This window comes from Protopterus annectens, chromosome 3.part0 (genome assembly GCF_019279795.1).
Source record: "Protopterus annectens isolate FY-2018-M chromosome 3.part0, PAN1.0, whole genome shotgun sequence".
NCBI classification, from domain to species: Eukaryota; Metazoa; Chordata; order Ceratodontiformes; family Protopteridae; genus Protopterus; species Protopterus annectens.
Window position 1 is genome coordinate 1,848,418,655 of NC_056731.1, and position 26,698 is coordinate 1,848,445,352.

A 26,698-nucleotide genomic window follows, 5' to 3' on the forward strand; every position below is an offset into this window, starting at 1 on the left:
ATATCTTCTCCAAGAAAATATATTCTGGAAAGTGAGGGACCATCTTTAAAGACCTGGTACTACAAATATAAAATAACTATTTCACTCTGAAGATAAGAAGTTAATAAACAGTGCTTACTGCATGAGTTCAAAGCTTTAGCCTTCAGGAACTTACGCTGGTAGTATATTTTTCTACAGGATACTTTGCGAATTTTGACTGTAGACAGTAGAGGCTGCCTTGTGAAATTTCGCTATATAAAAGTTCTAATATTCAATTAGTTTTTTTCTTTCATGATACGCTGAACTAAGAATACCAAATAAGTACAGCTGATTTGCGAAAACTAAGTAATGCACGGCATCAGAGGCCTTTTTTTTTAGGTAAACAAACATTGCACCAGTCAGTTTACCTCATTAGTGGCCTCGTTATAAAGGTGAAACACAGCTTTAGAAAACAAGGATGAAGGTTACCTGCATGCACATCTTGGTCAAGAAAACCCAAGTGTAAGGTTCTAAAAGACTTGATTGATATTCTAGTAAGACTGGGTGCCTGACTCATTACACCTTTTGGATAGAATGTTTGACTCATTAAACCTGGCATTACCAACTAAGTAAATTTTGTGGTAGCTGAGAAAGATAATGCAATATTTCAGTTGGCTACAAAATTACATTCCTATAAAGAAATTTTACTAAGCTAATCCAGAGGTAGACATTATATATATCTATCGTCCAGACTCCATACATACTCTGTACTTTATATTTACTTATTCTGGACTTCATGTGAACCGCCAGCTAACTACTGTGCCCATATTATGCCCTGGCAAGAAAAGGACTGTGAAACAACTGAAGTCAATACTGGTGATTCTGCATTTGTAGATTTATTACCTGGCATGAATGGTGATTTTCTCTGATTCTCCTTTCTTTATATTTGTGTTCATACAGCTCGCTAGGCGTCATCATTACCAAATGACTCCTTTTGTGGTTTCATCATTTTTATATGGTTTTATCACAATATTTCCGATCATTGGTAAAGTGCACTGTTGTAGGTATGACACAATACTTAGTTTTGCAAACTTTTATTCAGCGATACTGGCTTTTAAACATACTAACAAAGGTGCATTGTGAACCTAAAGGTAATCACAGAACTGTTGTTCTTCTTCATCTGATGTCCTCAAATCTGGGATTGCTGCTGATGGAGTATTGCAGCAGGACTTTGCTTATTTGGGGCTAAGTGATATCACAGACAGTCTATCCAAGTATTTACAAGGTATAGTGAATTCAAGCATTTACAAAGCATGGCGTTCATTACTTGAATTTGTACTACGTACTTAAAAATAGCTCTTGCTTATTTAGACTTTGTCAGCAGTTTTGGGAATTGTTTTATCATTTCAACAACCATTTTTTTATACTTTTAAGGCTCTTTACCATTGTACTAGCCTACTGAAAGACCATTCTTAGCACCTAAATAGAAGTTATGTTCTTACCATAACGTTCCATGTTAGTTGTCTTCTTCTCGCCTTCTTCTTGCTGGATGGGTTCGGAGCCGACCTCGGCTCCGACTCGGCCACTCTAAAAGCTCGAGAGTTGGTTCCACCGGCTCGAGGCTCCCCTTATATCCCACAATGCTAGGCGTGAGTTACCTTAGATCTCGTTTGTAAGCTAGGCCCAGCTTATAATAGTAACAGAATAACTATAAACAAGTAAGAGGTGGTAGAAAGAGAGGTCACAATCAAAACTCCTCTAGGTCTGTCCAGGCCAGGGGGAAGGAGGGTGGGACGCAAGAAGAAGGCGAGAAGAAGACAACTAACATGGAACGTTATGGTAAGAACATAACTTCTATATGTTAAGTTGTCTATCTCGCCTTCATTCTTGCTGGATGGGACCGTGTCCCTAGCACCTTGTCCCGGGTGGCCTAACGGAACAGACTCTTGAGAACAGTGGAACCAAAGTTAGCTCTATGCCTAGAAGCTAAATCCAACTTATAATGAGAAATGAAAGTGTGAGGAGTAGCCCAAGTAGCCGCTGCACAAATGGTGTCAACAGGCAGTCTGTCTTGGAAGGCTATAGAAGTAGCCAAAGCTCTGGTAGAATGGGCTTTAGGTTTGTTAGGCAGCTTTTGGTGTCTAATTTCATAAACAAGGGAAATCAGAGATGTTAGCCATCTAGATAATGATACCTTTGAAACTGAAAGTCCCTTTCTGCCTTCTGCATAAGAGACAAACAGCTGGTCAGATTTTCTGAATTGTTTGGTTCTATCCAAATAGTACCTTAACTGACGATGAACATCTAGCCAATGCAATTTCTGTTCAGACCTCTTAGAATATTCTGGGAAAAACACAGGAAGGTCAATGCTTTGATTTAGGTTATACGCCGAGGCTGTCTTAGGTAAAAAGGACGGGTTGGTTCGTAAAGATACCCTGTCCTTATGGAACAACAGATAAGGAGGTCGACAGCTGAGTGCATGAAGTTCCGAAACTCTTCTAGCTGAAGTAATAGCTACCACAAAGAGTGTCTTCCATGATGGCAATTTTAAAGAACAGGAGGCTGCAGGTTCGAAAGGGGAAAGAATCAAAGAACTAAGAACTAAATTTAGGTCCCAAGGAGGAGGAGGATTTCTTATAGGAGGTCTGAGAAGAAAAACTCCCTTCAAAAATGCTTTGCAAAGCTTGTGGGACATTATGGCAGACTCTGAAATGCCCACATGAAAGTTAGAAATAGCTGCCAATTGAACTTTAAGAGTAGATGGAGATGAACCTGCATGGAAGAGTTCAGCTAGAAAATCAAGGACCATTTGGATGGAAGCAGTGAAAGGATCTATGTCCCTTCCTTGAGCCCAATAGGCGAAACGTTTCCACTTACTCAAATAAATCTTTCGAGTGGAAGATTTATGGGAAGCTATCAAAATATCTCGGACAGAGTGAGATATTTGAGGAAGCCTGGCTAAGGTTGGAACTGGAGGATCCAAGCAGTGAGGTTCAGAGAGGGAAGGGAGCGATGAAACTGACCCGACTGATGGATCAAAAGATCTGGAACTAGGTCCAGATGCCAAGGTCGCTCCAACAGAAAATGATGAAGAAAGGGGAACCAAACCTGTCGAGGTCAGTAAGGAGCAATGAGGATCAACGAGGCCTTCTGAGCGATAGCTTTCTGTATCACTTGAGAGATTAGTGGGAAGGGTGGAAATGCATACAGAAGTCCCCGGGGCCAAACTTGGACTAGAGCGTCTCTGCTAGGTTGGCCTGGTAAAGGGAATAGGGTGAAATAATCTCTGCACTTGCTGTTTTGGGGAGTAGCAAAAAGGTCGCAGCAAGGCTGACCCCACTTGAGAAAAATTTCTCTCACAACAGAGTCTTTCAGAGACCACTCGTGAGGCATGAGGATAGCTCTGCTCAATTTGTCCGCGATTTGATTGGACTTCCCGGGGATGTGCGTTGCTATCAGAAACCGCTGAGAAGAAATCGCCCATTGCCATAGTCTGAGTGCTTCTCGACACAGGGGGTAGGACCTGGTTCCGCCTTGTTTGTTGATATACCACACTACAGACATATTGTCCGTCTGGATTGCTATCGTTCCCAAGGGAAGAGAGTCTTGAAGGGCTTGCAACGCTAAAAGCACTGCTCTCATCTCTAGAACATTTATGTGCAAGTGGCATTCGCCTGGTTGCCATGTGCCCTGGACAGTTCTGCCCTGATAATGCCCCCCACCCGATCAGGGAGGCGTCCGTTGTCAGAGTAGCAACCGGAGGAAGGGACAAAGGGTCTTCCCAACAAGAGCTGAGGGAAGACATCCACCACAGAAGATGATTTTTGCATGTTTGCGTAATCATGATGGTGTGGGACATCGGAAGTTGCTGGTATGACCATTGCGTGAAGAGCATCCATTGAAGGATTCTCATGTGGAATCTGGCTAATGGAAGCAGAGGTATGGCAGCCGCCATAATCCCCAACACTTTCAGAACTAACCTGGCTTTGATTCTGTTGCAGCTGAAGAGGAGCGAGACCAGTTTGTGTATGTCTGTTATTCTCTGATCTGTTAGTCTCGCAGACATGTTGACTGTGTCTAGATTTGCGCCTATGAAGGTAATAGTACGACAAGGCGACAAAACAGACTTTTCGCAATTTATTGAAATGCCTAAATTTTGACAAATGCGAAAGGTGTAGTCCCTGGCCAATAGAAGAAGATGCTCGGTGGGAGCTGTGAGGAGCCAGTCGTCCAAATATGGAAACACCTGGAATCCTTGACGTCTCAGGTGAGAAGCTACCACTGCCATGCATTTGGTAAACACCCGGGGGGCAGTGGTGAGACCAAAGGGCAGGGCCCTGAATTGAAAGTGACTGGTTCCCAGCCTGAAGCGGAGGAATCTTCTGGAGCGTCTGTTCATTTTTATGTGATAGTACGCATCCTGAAGGTCTATAGAGCACATCCAGTTTCCCTTTCCCAATAGAGGAAGGATGGACTGCAGCGTGACCATCCGAAATCTTGTTTTCTTGACTGACTTGTTCAAGATACTGAGATCCAAAATTGGTCTCCAGTCCCCTGTTTTCTTTGGAACTAAAAAGAACCTGGAGTAGATTCCGGATCCTTTCTGGTCTGCTGGAACTGGCTGTATTGCTCTTTTTGCAAGCAGCTTTGAAATTTCCAAAGCTGCAAGATCCCTTTGAGCGGGTGGAACATCTGGAAGGGATTTTTTTGATTGGTTTGGAATGCGAACGAAGGGAATGGAATAGCCTTCGGAAATGATGGACTGTACCCATTTGTCTTGAGTCAGGGATAGCCAGGCTTCTGGGTACAGTGACAATCTTCCCCCGGCTGCCTCCGAAGGTGGGCAGTCGGGCAACACCTCAGGGATGCTGAAAGGGCTTATCTGAGAAGGCTTCTCGATTGCCCTGGTTCTGCGGACCCCCCCTGCCTCTAGGGCGACGTCTACCGTTGTTGTTCCCCCCTCTGCCTCTGGCGGGGAACCGACTCTGTGCGTCAGGCGAAGTCCCTTGAGATTGTTTTCGGAACCACATTTTTCCACTTTTCTGGCCTTTGGGGTAAGGCCTAGAAGGAGTGGAGAAACGGACTCCGACGGCAGAAAGAGTCTTGCCATCTGTCTCGCACCTAGTCAAGGTTTCTTTCACTTGAGGACCAAAAAGAGATGATCCATCAAAGCGGGAATTAGTGAAAGACGCGTTTTAAAGGGTCCATAAAGTTGCATAGCCGCATCCAGGCATGCCTGCGTAAGGCCACACCTGTCCCTGCGGCCCTGCTCGCTCCATCAGCCGCATAAGAGAGGAGGCGCATGGAGGAGTTAGCTATGGAGTTCAGGGTAGCCAGCTGAGTGTTCATCTTGTCCTGAAAACCCGCAGCCGTAGGATCCTTCAACATGTCACTCGCTTCTTTGATCAAGTCCCTTTGAAGGCGAGTAAAATGGCATAGGTAATTCAGCGAGCATAGCAAAGGTCGCTGACGAACATCCGCTTCCCATACCTGTCCATAGACCTAGATTCTTTATTAGGGGGATGAACAGGCACTGAAGGATCAGCTAGTTCCTTCTTGGTGGCAGCAGCTACCACCATAGCATCCACAGAAACACCTTTTGTGAGAAATTGCTTGTCAGTTGGTGCTGTTATAAATTTGGAAGGTCTCCTGGGGTAGGGTCCACTGAATCAGGAGCCGTCCAGGCCTTCTTTGCAACCACCTGCATGAGGGGATCAAAGGGGGACACCCAGGAGGTGGAAGGGCGAGAGCCAAACGCCTCAAGATACACAGATTCATCCTCCGAAGGGTTAAGGGCTGGCCAATTTCCCTCTGTTTCAGGATCTCTAGGATGTCCGCAAGGAGACATCTTCAGAAGGAGAACGGGGAACCCTCGGAATCCTCTAAATCTGTGTCAGAGGTGACGGACTCAGGTGAGTCTATGTGTTTCCTCTTACACTTTCTCTTCCGAGGGGGCTCTTCTGCCAAATCAGGAGAGGCCTCGAAGAGGATGAGATCCCACAGGGGATTCCTGAGGAGCTGGCTCTCTGCGGTCTGGGATGAGGGAGTGAGTCGACTTAACCTGAGGCACCGAAGAGGGAGGGGCGGACGGAGCCGACTGTGGAGTTGAACCAGGTTCCAACACACTCCGCATGACCTCGAACGCACCCCTGTCAGGCAGAGCCAGAGGTCCCGCTCAGCTAAAACCTCCCTCGGCACCGACAGTGATGGCTCCGAGGCCGATGTCGGAGCCGAACTCACCAGCGCCGAAGCTCCGAGAGGGAGAGCGGGGTTGGACAAGGGTCCGATGCCACTCACCCCCTCGGAGCCGGCGAGGGAAGTCCGGCGCCGAAATTCTTCTAAGGAAGAAATCAGAGCCGACGATGGAGCCGAAGACATCTGTATCGGCTCCGACGCTACCACAGTCTCGGTTCCGAAATGCCTCGTCTCCGAGCTCAACGGAGTCGGAGGAGGAATATAATGGGGGACAGGGTCAGGCATCGACTGATGAGTCGGGCTCTGAAGCATTTGGGCCAGTGCCTCGGACTTAAGAAGTCGACTCACTACCCTCTGAAGGTCATGGTCCGAAAGCCTCGATGACCTAGAGGAGTGAGATCTATGGCTCCGTTCAGACAGCAAGGGAGATGCTGGAGCCGAATGAACGGAGCCAAGGGACGGTGACCTGGACCTCTTTCTAGATGTCAGTTCCGAAGGTCTAGTCAGAACCGACAAAGGAATTTCCACTACCTCGGCTCCAGCCGGAGCCGAGGAAACCACAGAAACTACAGTCTGAGACTCATCGGCTCCAGTCGGAGCCGATGTAGACGGAGGTTTCGAAGCCTTAGGCCTCGGCTCAGATGCTGGAGCCGAAGACCTAGAAGCCTTGGAGGGTTTTCCCGAAGGAACAGAAAGGGAACCCTCAGGCTTAAGTAAACCTCTTAAAATAAGCTTATTTTTTCTTTCCTGCAGGACTCTGGGGCTGAAGCCATGGCAAACAGCACAAGAGTCCTGCAGGTGTAAAGGTCCCAGGCAGTACACACAAGAAGTGTGACTGTCTGTCAGAGACATTTTCTGACAGCACGAGTCACACTTCTTGAAGCCTGAGACCTTCGATTCCTTGGACATAACAAGGAACAAGTGTAACCACACACAAAAACAAGCACACCGATTACACTTAAAAAACTAAAAATAGAAATTAAACTAAGAATTTAGTTGTTTAATGTATAATTTCCCTACAAAAAACACACACACTCCAAGGGAATGGGAGGGCCTGAAGGCCTAAGGGAAGAACTATAAGTTCTTTGGTAAAAAATTAAAGAAAAACTAGAATAAAGAGATAATAGACCTTAAAGGTAAGGGGAAACTGTATGGAAAAACTAAATTAAAGGGTTTAAACTCAACTTTTTAAAAATAGTTCCTACACTAACCTGAAGCCGGTGAAGCAACACGTCTCGATAGCTGTAGCGGCAAACGAGATCTGAGGTAACTCACGCCTAGCATTGTGGGATATAAGGGGAGCCTCGAGCCGGTGGAACCAACTCTCGAGCTTTTAGAGTGGCCGAGTCGGAGCCGAGGTCGGCTCCGAACCCATCCAGCAAGAATGAAGGCGAGATAGACAACTTAACATCTGAAAATCACAGTTCTGCACTAGTAATATGTTTGAATTCTTATGTTTGACTCCTTAATTTGCAGATAGTGGTACTGCTGTGGGCCTGTAGATGTGAATCTGCTTCTAAGTGCCACTTTTAGCATTACCTCTACCCAGCCTTCAAGTTTGATTTACAACTGTGTGCTGTGATTTCATTTTTATACCGAGGTGCTGTCCTTCCATCTGTATCATTAGTTACACACACACACACACACACACACACACACACACACACACACACACATACACACACACACACAAACACACACACACGCACGCACCCCCATATACACACTCACACAGACATACCTATATATATATAAATATTTCTGTCTACAGATATATATATATATATATATACACACACACACACTCACACAGATATATATATATATATATCTTTATACATATATTCATATATATATATATATATATATATATATATATATATATATATATATATATATATATATATATATATATATATATATATATATACACATATACATATATATGTATAGGTATAGGACCCCTTATTGAACGTCGATAATGCTGACATCCAGAATATCAATGTCATGATGTCGAAACACAGAACATCATCATGCACTGAGCATACTCCAAGGATTATCCCAGAGCAAGCTAAACCAACAAGTGTTTTCAGGGGGACAAGCCCGCTGCACACACTATGTGAGGCACTGTGTCTCCCCTGCTAATTATATACATTAAATCCAAGACTACACAATGCCTGGGAAAAAGGAATATTTCCCTACCCAGGATTGTCAGTCTCATGTATATGTCAACTGTTCCTTTCAACCAAATGGTATCAACCAAACAGATGCTGACATTGTGCATGTTCAACAGATCATGTGGAACACATAAATATATATATATAAATATATATATATATATATATATATATATATATATATATATAATACACACAAACACACACACACACACACAAACACACTATTTTTTAAACAGCCCTTGAATATTTAGTACACCACTCACAATAAAGCAAATATGCCTTTTTCTTTCTCCTATCATTCTAGCACTGTTGAAGCAGTGCTTCTACTGAGGTTGGTTGGGTGCCAGACAAAACAGACATTTTTAAAAGACTGACTGGCTTGGCTGTATAAAGTGCCTGGTACCTGGCATAGTCAGAATAGGGTGGGAAATTGGAAATACAACATGAAAATGAGTGAGTATATGAAAGGTGATATGGAAAGTGGACATATTTACTGAAGTTAGTGCAACCAAAATTAGTCATTTAGTAACATCAAAAGAAAATGAAAAACACTAGATAATTTCAATAACCAGTCTAAAATAGGAAGCTCAGCTGGATAAAGTAGAAATACTCTGCCTCCTAAGATTAAATGGAAAAGGACACTGCCAAAACATGATATGAAGACGAATGATGTTGTAAGCCAAAAATTAGTAAATAAGTACTCTCTTTTGTTTTTAAGGAACCCTTGCTATCAAATGATGCCATAGGTATGAACTAAATAATAAAGACTTTTTGGCTGAGACTGAAAGATATTGTCAGTGTTTTCCTGTTATAGACTGTTATAGAGTTGTCTAATTCCAGTTTATTGTCAGAATATATTGTGTGTGCATGTATGTATGTCTAAAGGGGGAAAAGGGGAGTCTCTTCACAGGTTAACTGACAGTTATGGTCCTTAGGGGGAAGATGAACTTAGAATTTTGTGTTAATACGTTAGAGGTAACACACAGGACTTGTTTCACTTCCTGCAAAACAAACATAGTCACAACATGAAGATGTGATATATAAAGGGTTAAAATACCAGTGTGTCCTATAAGAGCACATTCTGAATGGACATTTAAAGGATCTAAGTGCATGAACTTCAGGAGAATGCACTGTTAAACAGCTACAAAAATTTTGTATGCTGAGATACCTGTTACTGGGGAGCAGATCATATATTACAATGGTATGTCTAGGAGTTGATACTATACAGGGCTCTGTAATGCTCTAATTAAAATGACGGGCACATTTTACATCACAGCAACAGTTTACAAACTGCAAAAGCAAATGAATAGGTAGGATCAACATGGGTATGCCACTGAAAAGAAAAGAAGGGAGCTACATGGAGGGGGATCTCATATCTGAACTAATGAAGTAAATGGGATGGATAGGAAAAGGGAATCACTTCTGTGGATGTGAGTGAGTGAGAACAGTTTGTGAATTCTACTTTCTAAGAGATCAAAGTATATACATACTGGTCAAGGATGGGGATGGGGAATATTTCCCTATATAACTCAGAGGGAAAGGAAGGCAGGAATATGGACTGTGAGGAAGTAAAGACAAGGTGACATTATTCAAGCTTGGTAGCATCAAAGTTATACAGGACGCATCAGGGTGAGTGAAATGGGGAGGGGGAATCAGGGTCAGACAAAAGTGACAGCAATTACTTCAAATGTGTGTGTGTGGGGGTGTTATAGCTAATTAAAAGGTCAAGTAAAAATTTATAAGGGGGGGCATACTGGCCTTTTACAAGATATAAAGCAAAAACTGAGAGAGGTAAGTAAATTACAGATCAGCAGTTCAAAGAGGGGTATGTATACCATGCAGGAGAAGAAGAAAGATAGAGTATTCAGGACAGATTCAGTGATCCCAATTTAGATAACTATGCAGACTAAAGAAGGTTGATGGTCTATCTGTCAGGACAAAATTGAGGGGGAGTCATGGATAGCAGTACATATTTATGGTCTTAATTAGGACTGGGGATGGGGGAATGTACAACTGTTGAAGCACTGGGCAACACCTCCTCTTGACAATCTCCTTTTGGGAAACTTGAGAGTCAAGACTGATGCTGTTTTTACTGCTGGGAGCACAGCAACTGCATATGCGCAGTGGTATATAACCAGCTGTTTACTTAACAGTGTAATTATGCTCAAAAACCTGGGACTAGCAGTTGCACTCCATAACTCTTATTTAGTAGCTAAGGTACTGATGTAAGATCAATGTATGTAAGCAGAACTGACAGGCAATGGATCTGCATATACCTCAAATGGTAAACCTGTGCAAGAAAAGTAATAGGTGACAACTGGGTAAGACTCTGGTAATTGCAAATTCAATGGGAAGAAAATGGAAGATGATATTGCAACAAGGTCAGATGCCGTTTGACAAACAGACATATGTGCCACTCCACTACAACAGAGTAACAGTACCTGTCTGGAAACTTCAGAAACTATGAAAAAAACAATCCAGGACCGAGACAGGCAACCCAAAACAAAGACTTCTTCAGAAAAGTTGATTTATTCTGTACAAATCTTTACACGTCAAGCAAATATTGTATAAAATCCAAAAGTGACCAAACAGCTGATATGAGCACTTTTGTCTGTTCTCTTGACAAACTTTATCAGACTAAAAATATTCCCTCTAATCAGTTCTTTTATAACATTAAATTATCATTCACTCAATTAATTTTTAAAGCGATAACGTTCCTTATACTATAATAAGAAGTTATGTACCTACCATAACATTCCATGTTAGTTGTCTTCTCTCGCCTTCTTTCTTGCTTGATGGGTTCGGAGCCAGGCACTTGCTTTAGCTCGAGAACTCCTTTTACCAGCTCGAGGCAGCCCCATATCCCATGATGCAAGGCAGTAAGTACCCAGATCTCGTTTGTTGACAAAGGGCAATAACACCAAGCATAAAAAATACTTCCCAAAGGAAGAAGAAACTTACAGATGGAAAAAGGACCAGGTCTGAATGGTCTTTAGCATTATAGTTTCTTATACAAGGTCTGTCCAGGCCAGGGGGAAGGAGGGAGGGTCAAGAAAGAAGGCGAGAAGACAACTAACATGGAACGTTATGGTAGGTACATAACTTCTTAATGTTAAGTTGTCAATCTCGCCTTCATTCTTGCTTGATGGGACCGCATCCCTAGCACCTCTATCCTGGGTGGCTCAATGGAACAAACTCTTGAGGACTGTAGAGCCAAAACTGGCTCTGTCCCTGGAGGCCAAGTCCAATTTGTAATGGGAAACAAAAGTGTGAGGAGTGGCCCAAGTGGCGCTGCACAAATAGTGTCCAAAGGCAGTCTAGCTTGAAAAGCTGTAGAAGTAGCTAAACTCCTAGTTGAATGTGCTTTAGGTTTTGAGCACAGCTGTTTTCCCCTGATCGTATAAATTTCAGTGATGACCGAAGAAAGCCATCTGGACAAAGTCACTTTAGAAACAGGAAGGCCTTTTTTATTATCCGCATAGGAAACAAAAAGTTGATCAGATTTTCTAAATTTTTTTGTTCTGTCCAAATAATATCTAAGCTGACGGTGGACGTCAAGATAATGTAGCTTTTGTTCAGCTCTATCTGAATAGTTAGGAAAAAATACAGGGAGATCAATAGATTGATTCAGATTGTTTTTCGAAGCGACCTTAGGTAAAAAGGATGGATTAGTTCTCAAAGATACTCTGTCTTTGTGAAAAATCAAATAGGGGGGTCGAACCGAAAGAGCATGAAGTTCAGACACCCTCCTGGCAGATGTAATAGCCACTAGGAATAAAGTTTTCCAAGAAAGATATTTCAGGGAACAAGAAACAGCTGGCTCGAAGGGGGGAAGAATCAAGGATGTCAGCACTAAATTTAGATCCCACTGAGGAGGAGGATTCCTGATTGGAGGCTTTAGTAGGAAAATTCCTTTCAAGAAGGCCCTGCAGAGCCTATGGGACATAATATTATGATCTGCTATCCCGACATGAAAATTAGAAATAGCAGCCAACTGAACTCTGACTGTGGAAGAAGAGGAGCCTGCATGAAAAATCTCTGCTAAGAAGTCCAGAACTGCCTGAACAGGGGCAGTAAAAGGATCAATATTTTGGGCCTTAGCCCAATAAGAGAAACGTTTCCATTTGCTTGTGTAAATCCTCCTGGTAGAGGATTTTAGTGAAGTTACTATGATATCTCTAACTGGGTTAGAGATCAAAGGAAGCCTGGCTAAGGAAGGAAGTGGAGCAACCATGCTGTGAGGTTGAGAGAAGGGATTGACCGGTGCAGCTGACCGGATTGGTGAATCAGTAGATCTGGCACTGGGTCCAGATGCCACGGCTGCACCAAAAGGTGATGATGGAGGAACGGAACCAAACTTGTCGAGGCCAGTAAGGGGCAATGAGAATCAATTTGGCTCTCAAACGGTAGCTTTCTGGATCACCTGAGGGATCAGAGGAAATGGAGGAAGGCATAAAGAAGTCCCTGGGGCCAATCCTGGGTCAGAGCATCTCTGGGGATGGCCTGATAGAGGAAGAGGCTGAAGAAGTCTGGACATTTGCTGTTTTGGGGAGTAGCAAAAGATCGCAACATGGACGACCCCATTCCAGAAAAATCTCTTCCGCTATGGATTGCTTGAGAGACCACTCGTGAGGCATGAGAATAGCTCTGCTCAATCTGTCCGCTATAATGTTGGTTTTCCCAGGGATATGCGTTGCTACCAGAAACCGATGAGAGGAGATCGCCCATTGCCATAGTCTGAGCGCTTCTCGACACAAGGGGTAGGACTTGGTTCCGCCCTGTTTGTTGATATACCAAACTACAGACATGTTGTCTGTGTGGACTGCAATTGTCCCTACGGGAAGAAAGTCGTTGAGGGCTTGCAACGTTAAAAGCACTGCTCTCATCTCCAGGACATTTATGTGCAGATGGTACTCGAACGGTTGCCACGTCCCATGAACCATCCTGCCCTGATAATGACCCCCACCCGATCAGGAGGCATCCGTGGTGACAGTGGCTATCGGGGACGGAGGTACAAAGCACCTGCCTTGGTGAACCTGAGACGATGTGATCCACCAAGCAAGATGTTCTTTGCATGTTTGTGTCACCAGAATCTGGTGACGCATTGGGAGTTGCTGGTATGACCACTGTGTGAACAGCATCCACTGAAGGAGGCGCATGTAGAATCGAGCCAGGGGAAGAAGAGTAATGGCCGCAGCCATGAGACCTAATACCTTCAGAACCATTCTGGCCTGTACTTTCTTGCTGGCCAGAATGATCCTGACATGAGTCTGAATGTCTGAAACTCTTTGTTCTGTAAGGGTAGCTGACATCCGAACAGTGTTTAAGTTTGCGCCTATGAAGGTAATAGACTGGCAGGGCGATAAGGATGACTTTTCAAGTTGACTGAGATGCTCAAATGAGAACAAAGGTCTATTGTGTAATCCCTGGCTTGTATAAGCTGATGCCTGGTGGTGGCTGACAGGAGCCAGTCGTCGAGATACGGAAACACCTGGAATCCTTGACGTCTCAGGTGAGCCGTGACCACTGCCATGCATTTGGTGAACACTCTGGGGCTGTAGTGAGACCAAAGGGCAGGGCTCTGAACTGGAAGTGACTGGACCCCAGCCGAAGCGGAGAAATCTCCTGGAGCGTCTGTGAATTTTGATGTGATAGTACGCATCCTGAAGATCTATTGAGCACATCCAGTTGTCCTTCTGTAAGAAGGGCAGAATTGACTGAAGAGTGACCATTCGAATCTTGTCTTCCTGACAGACTTGTTGAGTCTGCTGAGATCCAATATTGGTCTCCAGTCTCCCGTCTTTTGGGGACCAAAAGAACCTTGAGTAGATTCCGGCTCTTAATGGTCTATTGTAACTGGCTGAATGGCTCTTTTGCAGTAGTTTTGATTTCTAACTCTGCAATCTCCCTTAGACCGGTGGTACATCTGGAAGGGAACTTGAGGGGAAGGGACTTTCCTCGAAAGGAATTATGTAACCCTTGGATATGATCGACTGTACCCATCTGTCTTGAGTGAGGGAATGCCAGGCTTCTGGGTACAGTGATAATCTTCCCCTGACTGCCTCCAAGGAGGGACAGCCGGGCAACACCTCAGGGATGCTGAAAGGGCTTATCAGAGAGAGGCTCCCTGTTTCCCTGGTTCTTCGGACCCCCTCTGCCTCTAGAGCGGTGTCTGTTGTTGTTACCCCCTCTGCCTCTAGGGGTAAACTGACCACGTGAATCGCGTGACTCCTTGGGATTTACGGAACCACATCTTCCCACCCTTCTGTCCTTTGGGATAAGGCCTAGAAGGGGTGGAAAAACGGACTCCAACAGCAGAAAGAGTCTTGCCGTCCTGCTCACACCTGGTCAAGGTCTCCTTCACCTGAGGGCCAAACAAAGCTGACCCATCAAAGGGAGAATTTGTGAAGGACGCCTTAAAGGGATCCGCAAAATCACATAGCCGCATCCAGGCTTGGCGTCTAAGAGCCACACCTGTGCCTGCGGCTCTACTCGCTCCATCCGCAGCATAAGATATTAGCCGCATGGAGGAGTTAGCTATGGAATTGAGGGTTCCTAGCTGCGAAGCAATCTTTTCTTGAGCCCCTGCAGCTGTAGGATCCTGAACTACTTCTCCCAGCTCCTTCAGGATATCTCTCTGGAGTCTGGTGAAGTGACAAAGATAATTCAGCGAGCATAGCAAAGGTCGCTGAGGAAAACATCCGCTTGCACCTATCCATGGTCCTAGAGTCCTTATTAGGAGGATGGACGGGCACGGAAGGATCTGCAAGTTCCTTTTGGTGGCCGCAGCCACCACCATGGCATCAGCGGGACACCCTTGGTAAGGAATTGTTTGTCACTAGGGCAGTGATAAATTTAGAAGGCCTCCTAGGGACTGGCTCTACAGAGTCAGGAGCTGTCCACGCCTTCGTGCAATAACCTGCATAAGGGGTCGAAGGCGGAGACACCCAGGAGGTGGAGGGCCGAGATCCAAACGCCTCTAGGTATACTGACTCATCCTCAGAGGGATTGTTGGTGGGCCAGTTTCCCTCTGTTTCAGAAGTTCTAGGATGTCTGAGAAGGAGACATCCTCAGAGGGGATCTAGGGATCCCTCTGACTCATCAAAGTCAGTATCCGAAGTGACAGACTCGGGAGTCTACATGCTTCCTCTTACAAGTCCTCTTCCTAGGAGGATCTCCCGAAACATCAGGAGAATCCTCGGAAGAGGGGGAAATTCCCAATGGGGAAACCTGAGGCGGAGGATCTCTGGGTCCTGTAGCAAGAGAAGTGGCAGAGATGTCAACAGGTACTATAGAGGGAGGAGCTACGGGAACAGACTGCTGACTGATACCAGTGGCCAGTACACTCTTCATTACCTCGAATGCTCCCCTCCCAGGCAGGTCCGAGAGAACCCGCTCCGAAGAGCTAGGAACTCCTGGGACCACCGAAAGGGAAGCCTCCGAGGCAGATGCCGGAGCCGAGCTCACCAAGGCCGAGGCTCCAAGGGGAAGAGCGGGCTCGGACAAGGGTCCGATGCCACTCACCCCCTCGGAGGAGACCATGGAAGCCCGACCACCGAATTCCTCTAAGGAAGAGGAGATAAGAGTAGAGGCTGAAGGAACAGAAGGGGTATCTGTCCTCCAGCCGTAGCAGTAACCATGCCCGAAGACTCCAACTCCAAACTCTGGGGTAGAGTTGAAGGAGGAACTGTAACGGGGTGTGGACCAACAGTCGTCTGCTGAGACGGACTGTGTAGCATTTGGGCCAGTACCTGTGACTTGAGTAATCTACTGACCACTCTCTAGGTCATGATCTGACAACCTGGATGACCTTGAAGATCGGCTCCGATGGGTCCGTTCCCCTAGAAGAGGCGGCCGAGCCGAAGTATCGGCCCCAAGGAAGGAGACCTCGACCTCTTCCTGGAATGAGCCATCGGAGCCGATACTACAGATCCTGTCGGCGCCGACTTCACGGAGCCGACAGAACGTCTCGATGTATCGGCTCCAGCCGGAGCCGATACAGCCACCAAAGTAACGGTGTCGGAGCCGATCGGAGCCGACACCGATGCCTGTGCCACATGGGTGTCGGAACCGATCGGAGCCGACATCGAAGTGGTCAAAACAGATTCGCACCGATAGCCATCGGCCCGAAAGCTTTGTCGAACCAGAATCGACTCCAGCCGGAGCCGATCTCGACTCAATACGAGTCGGAGCCGAGGCCGCAGGCTTAGAAACAGAAGCCTGGGCCTTGGCAGGTTTAGTTGATTTTGGTGGAGCCGACTTAGCCGGAGAGCCCTCCGGCTTAAGAAGGCCCCTAAGAATCAACTTATTACGTCTCTCCTGCAGGACTCTCTGGCTGAAGGAGTGACAAATAGCACAGGAGTCCTGCAGGTGAAGAGGGCCCAGACAATACAGGCAAGAAGTGTGACCGTCTGTCAGAGACATCTTCTGACAGCACGAGTCACACTTCTTAAAACCCGAGACCCTCTCCTTAGACATAGTGTTGAACACACACACACACAACACCAGTCTAAATTAACTTACACAAATACCAAAAAGGTATTCTATAAAATCCAACACACACACACCCTAACAGGGGGGGGGGATGGGATAGGGAAAAAATTGACTAACAAAAAATTAAAGGAGACAGGAAAATTCTGTCAGAAAGGGTAGAATATAACTTAAACTATCAATAAAAGAGTTTTTTTGACTAAAAAAGGGGCTTGAATCACAAAAGTGAACAACTTACCAGGAGCTGGTAAAAAGAAGACCTCCCAAGCGAAGCGGCAAACGAGATCTGGGTACTTACTGCCTTGCATCATGGGATATGGGGCTGCCTCGAGCTGGTAAAAGGAGTTCTCGAGCTAAAGCAAGTGCCGAGTCGGAGCCGAGGATCGGCTCCGAACCCATCAAGCAAGAATGAAGGCGAGATTGACAACTTAACATTTATAACCTTACTAACAACTCACAGTACTAGTTAAAAATAATTACTATATTAACATAAAGCTTTTAAAATTTGAGACAAAATATGAATTCATAACTTTCTTGCCCTTTGCTTTAAAATAGGTAGTAAGGATAAGTGTTCATTAATATCTGGAGGGTCGCTGGCATTCAATGTTAACTGCCAGTACAATTCCCTTGATTCAATCTCATTCCTCCAGTCACCTCCTCTCATATTTTGCCTAACAATATCTAAAATATCAAACTTGAAACCAAGGAAATTTGGGCAAACCTGTGAGTGTTTATATAGGGCATTATTTTTATTATGTGTCTCTGTAGCATAAAGATGTTCATAAATTCTCATCCTTAAAGGTCTTTCCGTCTTCCCTACATAAACATTATGAAACCCTTGACATATACTTATATAAACAATACATTTCGTGTGGCAGTAGCCCCCTGCCAACTTCACAACCTGTACTGGATCTCCCAACTTCTGTTCCCTACTATCCAAAATGTAGCAACACTGATTACATCTTCCTCATTTCGTGGTTCTTTTTGGCGAACCTGTGTGTAGTGTGCGGTGCTCTAATAAATATTTCATACATTTGCCCACCCTGTTTGTAAAAAGAGGACCTTTTCCCAAAGTGTTTATAAAATCTTCATTCCCATCCAAAATCACCCAGTTTTTAGATAAAATTCCTTGGATCTTTCTACAAAAAGGACTAAACTCAATAACCATAGAGTGTGTAAACCTATAATTCTTTGTCTCATTGCTAAGATTTTGTGTTGGTTGTTGCTGACCCAACAACGGGATGTATTTTGTAGCCCATCCAGCTAACACCTGTCTTTCAACGTTCAAAACCCAATCTTCGGGGTAACCCCTGTTCACAAACATATACTTCAGTTGTGACAACTCATTTTTGAACGCTAACAATTTTGAACACATCCTCGCACCTCATCTGTCCATGGGCTAAATTCCTTTTGATGTATAAAGGGTGCTGACTTTCAAACCTAAGGAAACTGTTTGAGTATGTGGGTTTACGGAAGACCCTGGACTCAGAAACTTTTGATTTGTTATCCTTAATCAAACTGACATCTAAATAATCTATTCCGTAGGGGTTGTATGTATCTGTAAATTTAAAGAAGTTACTAACATTGTTGATATAGCAAAAAAACTCATTAACAACTTCTAACTCCCCCTTCCATAAAATAAATACGTCATCCAAATAACGTAAAAACAATATCCAGTGTTCTGAGAATTTTGTTCCAATGATGTACTTCTTTTCCCACACAGTCATCACTAAATTGGCGAATTTGGGTTAGCAACAACCAACACAAAATCTTAGCAATGAGACAAAGAATGATAGGTTTGCACACTCTATGGTTATTGAGTTCAGTCCTTTTGGTAGAAAGATCCAAGGAATTTTATCTAAAAACTGGGTGATTTTGGATGGGAATGAAGATTTTATAAACACTTTGGAAAAAGGTCCACTTTTTACAAATAGGGTGGGCAAAAGTATGAAATATTTATTGGAGCACCCCACACTACACACAGGTTCGCCAAAAAGAACCACGAAATGTGAAAGATGTAAACAGTGTTCCTACATTTTGGATAGTAGGGAACTGAAGTTGGGAGATCCAGTACAGGTTGTGAAGTTGGCAGGAGGCAACTGCCACACGAAAGGTATTGTTTATATAAGTATATGTCAAGGGTGTCATACTTTTTATGTAGAGAAGATGGAAAGACCTTTACGGATGAGAATTTATGAACATCTTTACGCTACAGAGACACATAATAAAAATAATGCCCTATATAAACACTCACAGGTTTGCCCAAATTTCCTTGGTTTCAAGTTTGATATTTTAGACACTGTTAGGCAAAATATGAGAGGAGGTGATTGGAGGAATGAGACTGAATCAAGGGAATTGTACTGGCAGTTAACACTGAATGCCAGCGGCCCTCCAGGTATTAATGAACACTTATCCTTACTACCTATTTTAAAGCAAAGGGCAAGAAAGTTATGAATTCATATTTTGTCTCAATTTTTAAAAGCTTTATGTTAATATATTGATTATTTTTTAACTAGTACTGTGAGTTGTTAGTAAGATTATAATTATAGTATAAGGAACGTTACTGCTTTAAAAATTAATTGAGTGAATGATAATTTAATGTTATAAAAGAACTGATTAGAGGGAATATTTTTAGTTTGATAAAGTTTGTCAAGAGAACAGACTGAAGCGCTCATATCAACTGTTTGGTCACTTTTGGATTTTATACAATATTTGCTTGACGTGTGGAGATTTGTACAGAATAAATCAACTTTTCTGAAGAAGTCTTTGTTTTGGGTTGCCTGTTTCGGACCTGGACTGTTTTTTTCATAGTTGGTGCTTTTCCAGTCCTAACACTCATTTGGTTTTTGGTTTGGTTTGTTTTCGAGCGGCAGTTCAACCAGACAGCCTTGCTTTTTTTTATCGGATTTATCCAGTTTTTATTGGTACTGTTATGGAATCTACAAACGAGTCAGTTTTAACTCCCAATTTAATGGGAACATCCAATATGGACACTGATTTACCTAAGGAGGAAAATATCGGGCAATTAATTAAATTAATGTTCTTGCAGTATCAACAATTACAGACAACTTTGGAGAGACTACTAATTCCAGCAGCCCTTGGTATAACTTTGCATACGTCACAGATGACACATTAGACCCAAATGGGGAGGAATGAGCAAGCAACAGATTTCAGTTGCCTACTAACAATATTCCATGTGGACAAATGGTGACTGATAATACGTCACAGATGGATAGCAGAAAGAAACGTTTGGAACGTTGGGTTCAGGATGAGCCATTCCATTTTAATCAAGGACGGCAACTGAGAACTGTGAACATTCAACAACGTTTAAAAGACTTTGAGCAAAAAATGTGCAAGGTACGTAATTTGCAAGTAGATAATGCGTACCTTGCAGAATGTATTAAAGTACAAAGGATCCCTAAGGGATTAAAAATGTATAAATTTCCGAATGGATTGTTAGTGGGACAACAGTAACTTAATAAATTGTTGAGCATGTTTGACAGACACAGTATTGAGTTGCTTCATTTTATTAATAAAATTAACAATAACAAGATTAATTGTTTACTTGAAGAAGTGAACAAATTGAATAATGATATTTTAAATGACACTAATTTTCTTCTTTTTGAGACAAAATATGATAATATTTTTAATAAAATAGAACAGCAGGTAAAGGAAAATACTTCTAGAAAGCAACGTAAGTTGAAAAGGGACGAGTTAGACTATAGGCAGAAGGAAGCGTATTTACTTCCAAGAAGTTATTTTGGAGAAGTTATGGAAGTTGAATGTGAAGCTAATTACTCAAATTATAATAATAATTTGGGTTTAGTTGATGAGGAAATAAGACATTTCAATGGGGAAGGGCACAACAATAGCTATAATAATGGTGAAAGTGATGAGGTTTTTGACCAGGGGTTCCTCCATTGAGGAGATCCGAAAGGATTCAGAATAGGGACCATAACCATAATAATAATTTTTTAGGAGGTCACCAGACACCCAGGGAAGTTCGCAGAGAGGTCCCAGATCCATGTGGAACCACAACGGATATTAGAGAGAATTGTTACAGGGAATGGGAGTACTATTGACCAGCAAGGTATTATACATACTTTAAATGGCTTTAATATATACAATTATACTGAACAACCTATCACAGAAATACATTTCTCCCTTTTTGAAAAAGGATGTAAACTTGTTCCCTTCAAAAAACCTGGGGTAGCCCAGGTCCTTACTGAATTTAAATTGTATATGAGAAAATTGAACCTTCAGTTGTTTTTTAAAGACACAACGAATGAACAAACCATTACAAGGAACAAGTTTAAGAAAAAGAGTGTTTTCAACCCCCCACTGAACCCAGTCCTGGCTCATTATGATAGGGTGTGTACTAAATAAATTTATCAGGAATATCACACTTTTAAAGACAATTATTACAATTTACCAAGAGATGAAATGACTCTTTTAAATTCTTTAAGACAATCTAACAACTTACGTGTTATGAAGCCGGACAAGGGGGGGTGGGATTGTGTTAGCTGAAAATATGGATTATGTGAATGATATCGCTAGTTTATTACAGGATACAGATAAATATTCAGTAGCATCTATTAATGAAGTTAATGTTACATGTAGGAGGTTACAAATGTTCTTAGAGAACTGTTTGATGCAAGGGGTTATAAACGAAAAACTGTTTAATTTTTTACAAAATAAATATCCATATATTCCAACAGTGTTCGGAATACAGAAGGTACACAAAGATATTCAGCATCCCCCATATAGACTTATAGTGGCAGCTCAAAACAGTTCCACAAACCCATTGGGTGTATTTATTGATAGATTATTAAAATATACCTTAAAGAGTATTAACTATGTATTAAATGCCTCTTGGGATTTTTTATCAAAAGTCAAACATGAATTTTTCAATGACACCACAGGATTTTCCACTACTGATGTGGTAGACCTATTTGGGTCAATTCCACACGATATGGGGATGGAACTTTTTCAAGAGGCTTTAACAGAACACAGTAAGTTGAATGGGAGAATGATTAATTTTGTGATGGAAATTATGGAATGAGTTTTAAAAAATAATTATTTCGTATTTGAATTCAGAGTATTACAAACAACTAAGGGGGTGGCGATGGGGTCTAGTTGCGCCCCAATTTTCACTAATTTAGTGATGACTATGTGGGAAAAGAAGTACATCTTTGGAACAAAATTCTCAGAACACTGGATATTGTATTTACGTTATCTGGATGATGTATTTATTTTATGGAAAAGGGAGTTAGAAGTTGTTAATGAGTTTATTTTGCTATATCAACAATGTTAGGGACTTCTTTAAATTTACACATACATACAACCCCTACAGAATAGATTATTTAGATGCAGTTTGATTAAGGATAACAAATCAAAAGTTTTTGAGTCCAGGGTCTTCCGTAAACCCACATACTCTAACAGTTTCCTTAGGTTTGAAAGTCAGCACCCTTTATACATCAAAAGGAATTTAGTCCGTGGACAGATGATTAGAGGTGCGAGGATGTGTTCAAAATTGTTAGCGTTCAAAAATGAGTTGTCACAACTGAAGTATATGTTTGTGAACAGGGGTTACCCCGAAGATTGGGTTTTGAACCTTGAAAGAGAGGTGTTAGCTGGATGGGGTACAAAATACATCTCGTTGTTGGGTCAGCAACAACCAACACAAAATCTTGACAATGAGGCAAAGAATGACAGGTGTACACACTCTATGGTTATTGAGTTCAGTCCTTTTGGTAGGAAGATCCAAGGAATTTTATCTAAAAACTGGGTGATTTTGGATAGGAATGAAGATTTTATAAACACTTTGGGAAAAGGTCCACTTTTTACAAATAGGGTGGGCAAAAGTATGAAATATTTATTGGAGCACCCCACACTACACACAGGTTCGCAAAAAAGAACCATGAAATGTGGAAGATGTAATCAGTGTTCCTACATTTTTGATAGTAGGAAACTGAAGATGGGAGATCCAGTACAGGTTGTGAAGTTGGCAGGGGGCAACTACCACACGAAAGGTATTGTTTATATAAGTATAAGTCAAGGGTGTCATAATTTTTATGTAGGGAAGATGGAAAGACCTTTAAGGATGAGAATTTATGAACATCTTTACTCTACAGAGACACATAATAAAAATAATGCCCTATATAAACACTCACAGGTTTGCTCAAATTTCCTTGGTTTCAAGTTTGGTATTTTAGATATTGTTAGGCAAAATATGAGAGGAGGTGATTGGAGGAATGAGACTGAATCAAGAGAATTGTACTGGCAGTTAACATTGCATGCCAGCGACCCTCCAGATATTAAAGAACACTTATCCCTACTACCTATTTTAAAGCAAAGGGCAAGAAAGTTATGAATTTATATTTTGTCTCAAATTTTAAAAGCTTTATGTTAATATATTAATTATTTTTTAACTAGTACTGTGAGTTGTTAGTAAGGTTATAATTATAGCATAAGGAACATTATCGCTTTAAAAATTAATTACTTGAATGCTAATTTAATTTTATAAAAGAACTGATTAGAGGGAATATTTTTAGTTTGATAAAGTTTGTCAAGAGGACAAACAAAAGCACTCATATTATCAACTGTTTGGTCACTTTTGGATTTTATACAATGTTTGCTTGACATGTGGAGATTTGTACAGAATAAATCAACTTTTCTGAAGAAGTCTTTGTTTTGGGTTGCCTGTTTCAGACCTGGATTGTTTTTTCATAGTTGGTGCTTTTCCAGTCCTAACGCTCGTTTGGTTTTTGGTTTAACTTCAGAAACTACTCTGATATTCCAAAACTGCTCACTTAGTTTGAATGTGATAATCTTCATCTCATGGATTTAGATAGCACTAGTTCTTACTGATGTCTGCAGTGGCATCTGTCTGAATCTGAATAGATTCACAGGTTAGTAATAGGCTAACTGCCCTTGTGGGCCAGTTTAAGCCTAGCCAATTATCCGATGTGAGAATCAAACCCTGCACCTTGTGTCTGTACGGTAAACACCTTAACCATTATGCCTATGTTTCATTCCTATTGTCACTGTCAACAGCACAGGGAAAGTGAAGTTTGTCTGATTTACTAGAAGCATGCTTCTTGTAAGAGGAGGAAGGAGTCTTTAAATACCCTCTGTTATGCTTCCACATATCTCCATGTCTAGATTGCTTTCTTTTATTCCCCTCCTTTTCAGATGGTGAGTGTCTTAATCTTAGTTGTTTCTATTATGTGCAGCACTGATTTGTGAAGGGATGGAGATAAAATACATTTCTTTTTTTACAGTTTTTCTAATCCATCTCGGAAAGCATCTCTTTTTGCACGAAATTCTGTGGAAGCTTCAGCCATCTGCATAACACATCTGATCAAATATAAGGTGCTATAATCAAAACAAATGTCACGTTTGACACTTGAGGCAAAAATAATATATATACATACGGGTCTACCTGACATCGCCGACAGTCCAGAATGCCGACAACCATATGGCCGACACCATATGACATACATTCGGAATGCCGACAATGCAAAACCGGCATCTCACTATATAGTGCGGAATGGAAAGATTTCCATTTCTGCACTGTAGTGCGATCTTGGAGTTGGTATATTAAAGTTATGGGGGGTGTAGCCCCCCTGCTAGCAGTCGAAAGGGAATTTTATTTTCCTTTTTTATGGTCTTCTTCCGTTGTCGAGATTTCGGCTGTCGGTTATGTGGTGTCGGCCATATGTTCAGGTAGATCCATACATATATATATATATATATATATATATATATATATATATATATATATATTACACAGCCCTGTTCAAATGCCAGGTTTTTGTGATATAAAAAAAGATTAGACCACACTAAATCATTTCAAAACTTTTCCCACCTTTAATGTGGCCTATAACCTGCATAATTCAATTGAAAAACAAACAAATCTGTTAGGGGAAAAATATAAAAAAATAAAAAACATACAATATGCCGGTTGCATAAGTGTGAACACACTTAAACTAATATTTTGTTGTGTGTGCACACCCTTAAACTAATACTTTGTTGAAGCACCTTTTGATTTAATTGCAACATTCACTCTTCTTGGGTAGAGTCTATCAACATAGCACATCTTGACTTGGCACTCTTCCTTGCAAAAGCACTCCAAATCTGTCAGACTGCAAAGGCATCTCTTGTGCACAACCCTCTTCAGGTCACCCCACAGATTTTTTATTGGATTTAGGTCTGGGCTCTGGCTGGGCCATTCCAAACATTTATTTTCTTCTGGTGAAGCCATTCTTTTGTTGATTTGGATATATGCTTGGGGTGATTGTCATGTTGAAAGGTGAAATTCCTCTGACTAGTATTTGGAACTGTTCATAATTCCCTCCAAATTGACTAAAGCCCCAATTCCAGCTGAAGAAAAGCAACCCCAAAGCAGGATACTGCCACCACCATGCTTCTCCATGGGGATGGTGTTTTTTTGGTGATGTGAAGTTTTGTTTTTGCACCAAACGTGCCTTCTGGAATTGTGGCCATAAAGTTCACCCTTGGTCTCATCAGATCATAACACATTTCCCACGTGCTTTTGGGAGATTTGATGTATTGTTTTACAAATTTTAGCCGAGCCTGGATGTTTTTCTGTGTAAGAAAAAGCTTCCGTCTTGCAACCCTACCCCATAGTCCAGACATATGGAGAATATGGGAGACTGTTGTCACATGTAGTTCACAACCAGTACTTGCCAGAAATTCCTGCAGCTCCTTCAGTGTTGCAGCCTCCCTGACCAGTTTTCATCTTGTCAATTTTGCAGGGCTGTCCGGTTAATTGCAACGTCACTATTGTCCCATATTTTCTCCATTTTTTAATCACTGTCATCACTGTGTTCCATGGTATATCCAATGCTGTGGACATGTTTCTGCACCCTTCTCCTAACTGATACCTTTCAACAATGAGATCCCTTTGATGCTTTGTAAGCTCTCTGTGAACCATGGCTTTTGCTGTAGTAAGCAACTGAGTAAATGTCAGGAACACCATACTAGGACAGCTGAACTTTATTTGGGGTTAATCAGTCTCTTTAACTGATGACAGGTGTGTACCCAAGAAGACTGAATGCTGTAATTAAATCAAAAGGTGCTGCAACAAAGTATTAGTTTAAGGTTGTGCACGCACAACAAAGCATTAGTTTAAGTGTGTGCACACTTATGCAACCAGCGTATTTTACGTTTTTTATTTTTTATATTTTTCCCCTAACAGATTTGTTTATTTTTCAACCGAATTGTACAGGTTATAGGTGACATTAAAGGTGGGGAAAGTTTTGAAATGATTTATTGTGGTCTCATTTTTTATATCACAAAAACCTGGCATTTTAACAGGGGTGTGTAAACTTTTTATATCCACTCTCTCTCTCTCTCTCTCTATATATATATATATATATATATATATATATATATATATATATAAAGTACATGCACGTACATATAAATACACACAATACATGAATCTGCCACTTAAATCAACACTTTTATGATATTAAGATATGTGGTGGGGGCCTAGATGAGTTGCTGGAAGAAGCGGACTGATGCCATCAGCAAGCAAAGACAAAGTTATGGCGTATGTCATAGCAAATAAAATATGAAAAAAGTGCTATGATTTATTAATTTAAGCCACATTGAATTAGTGTGAACTCTAGTGAACAGCAGACAGAAAGGCAAACAAGCCTATTTGATGACACTTATATATCAATGTGAGTTGTGAGATGATGTTGGCAGAAGATGGCAGTAGCTGGAAGATTACTGGATAAAACCTAAAACTCGTGATTAATACCAGGAGTGTCACAGGTCCTACTGTTTGGATCTGCAAGTAATTCAACAGACATTTCACTGATCAACATGATTATCAAAATTAA

The 26,698-nt window shown here is 42.0% G+C and overlaps 1 protein-coding gene across 1 annotated transcript in view; it reads right to left on the bottom strand.

Annotated features, from left to right (window-relative positions):
• OBSCN (obscurin, cytoskeletal calmodulin and titin-interacting RhoGEF) overlaps positions 1-26,698 on the bottom strand; it is a 4,979,884-nt gene that overhangs the window by 1,917,653 nt on the left and 3,035,533 nt on the right. The gene's annotated exons all lie outside the window — the stretch shown is intronic.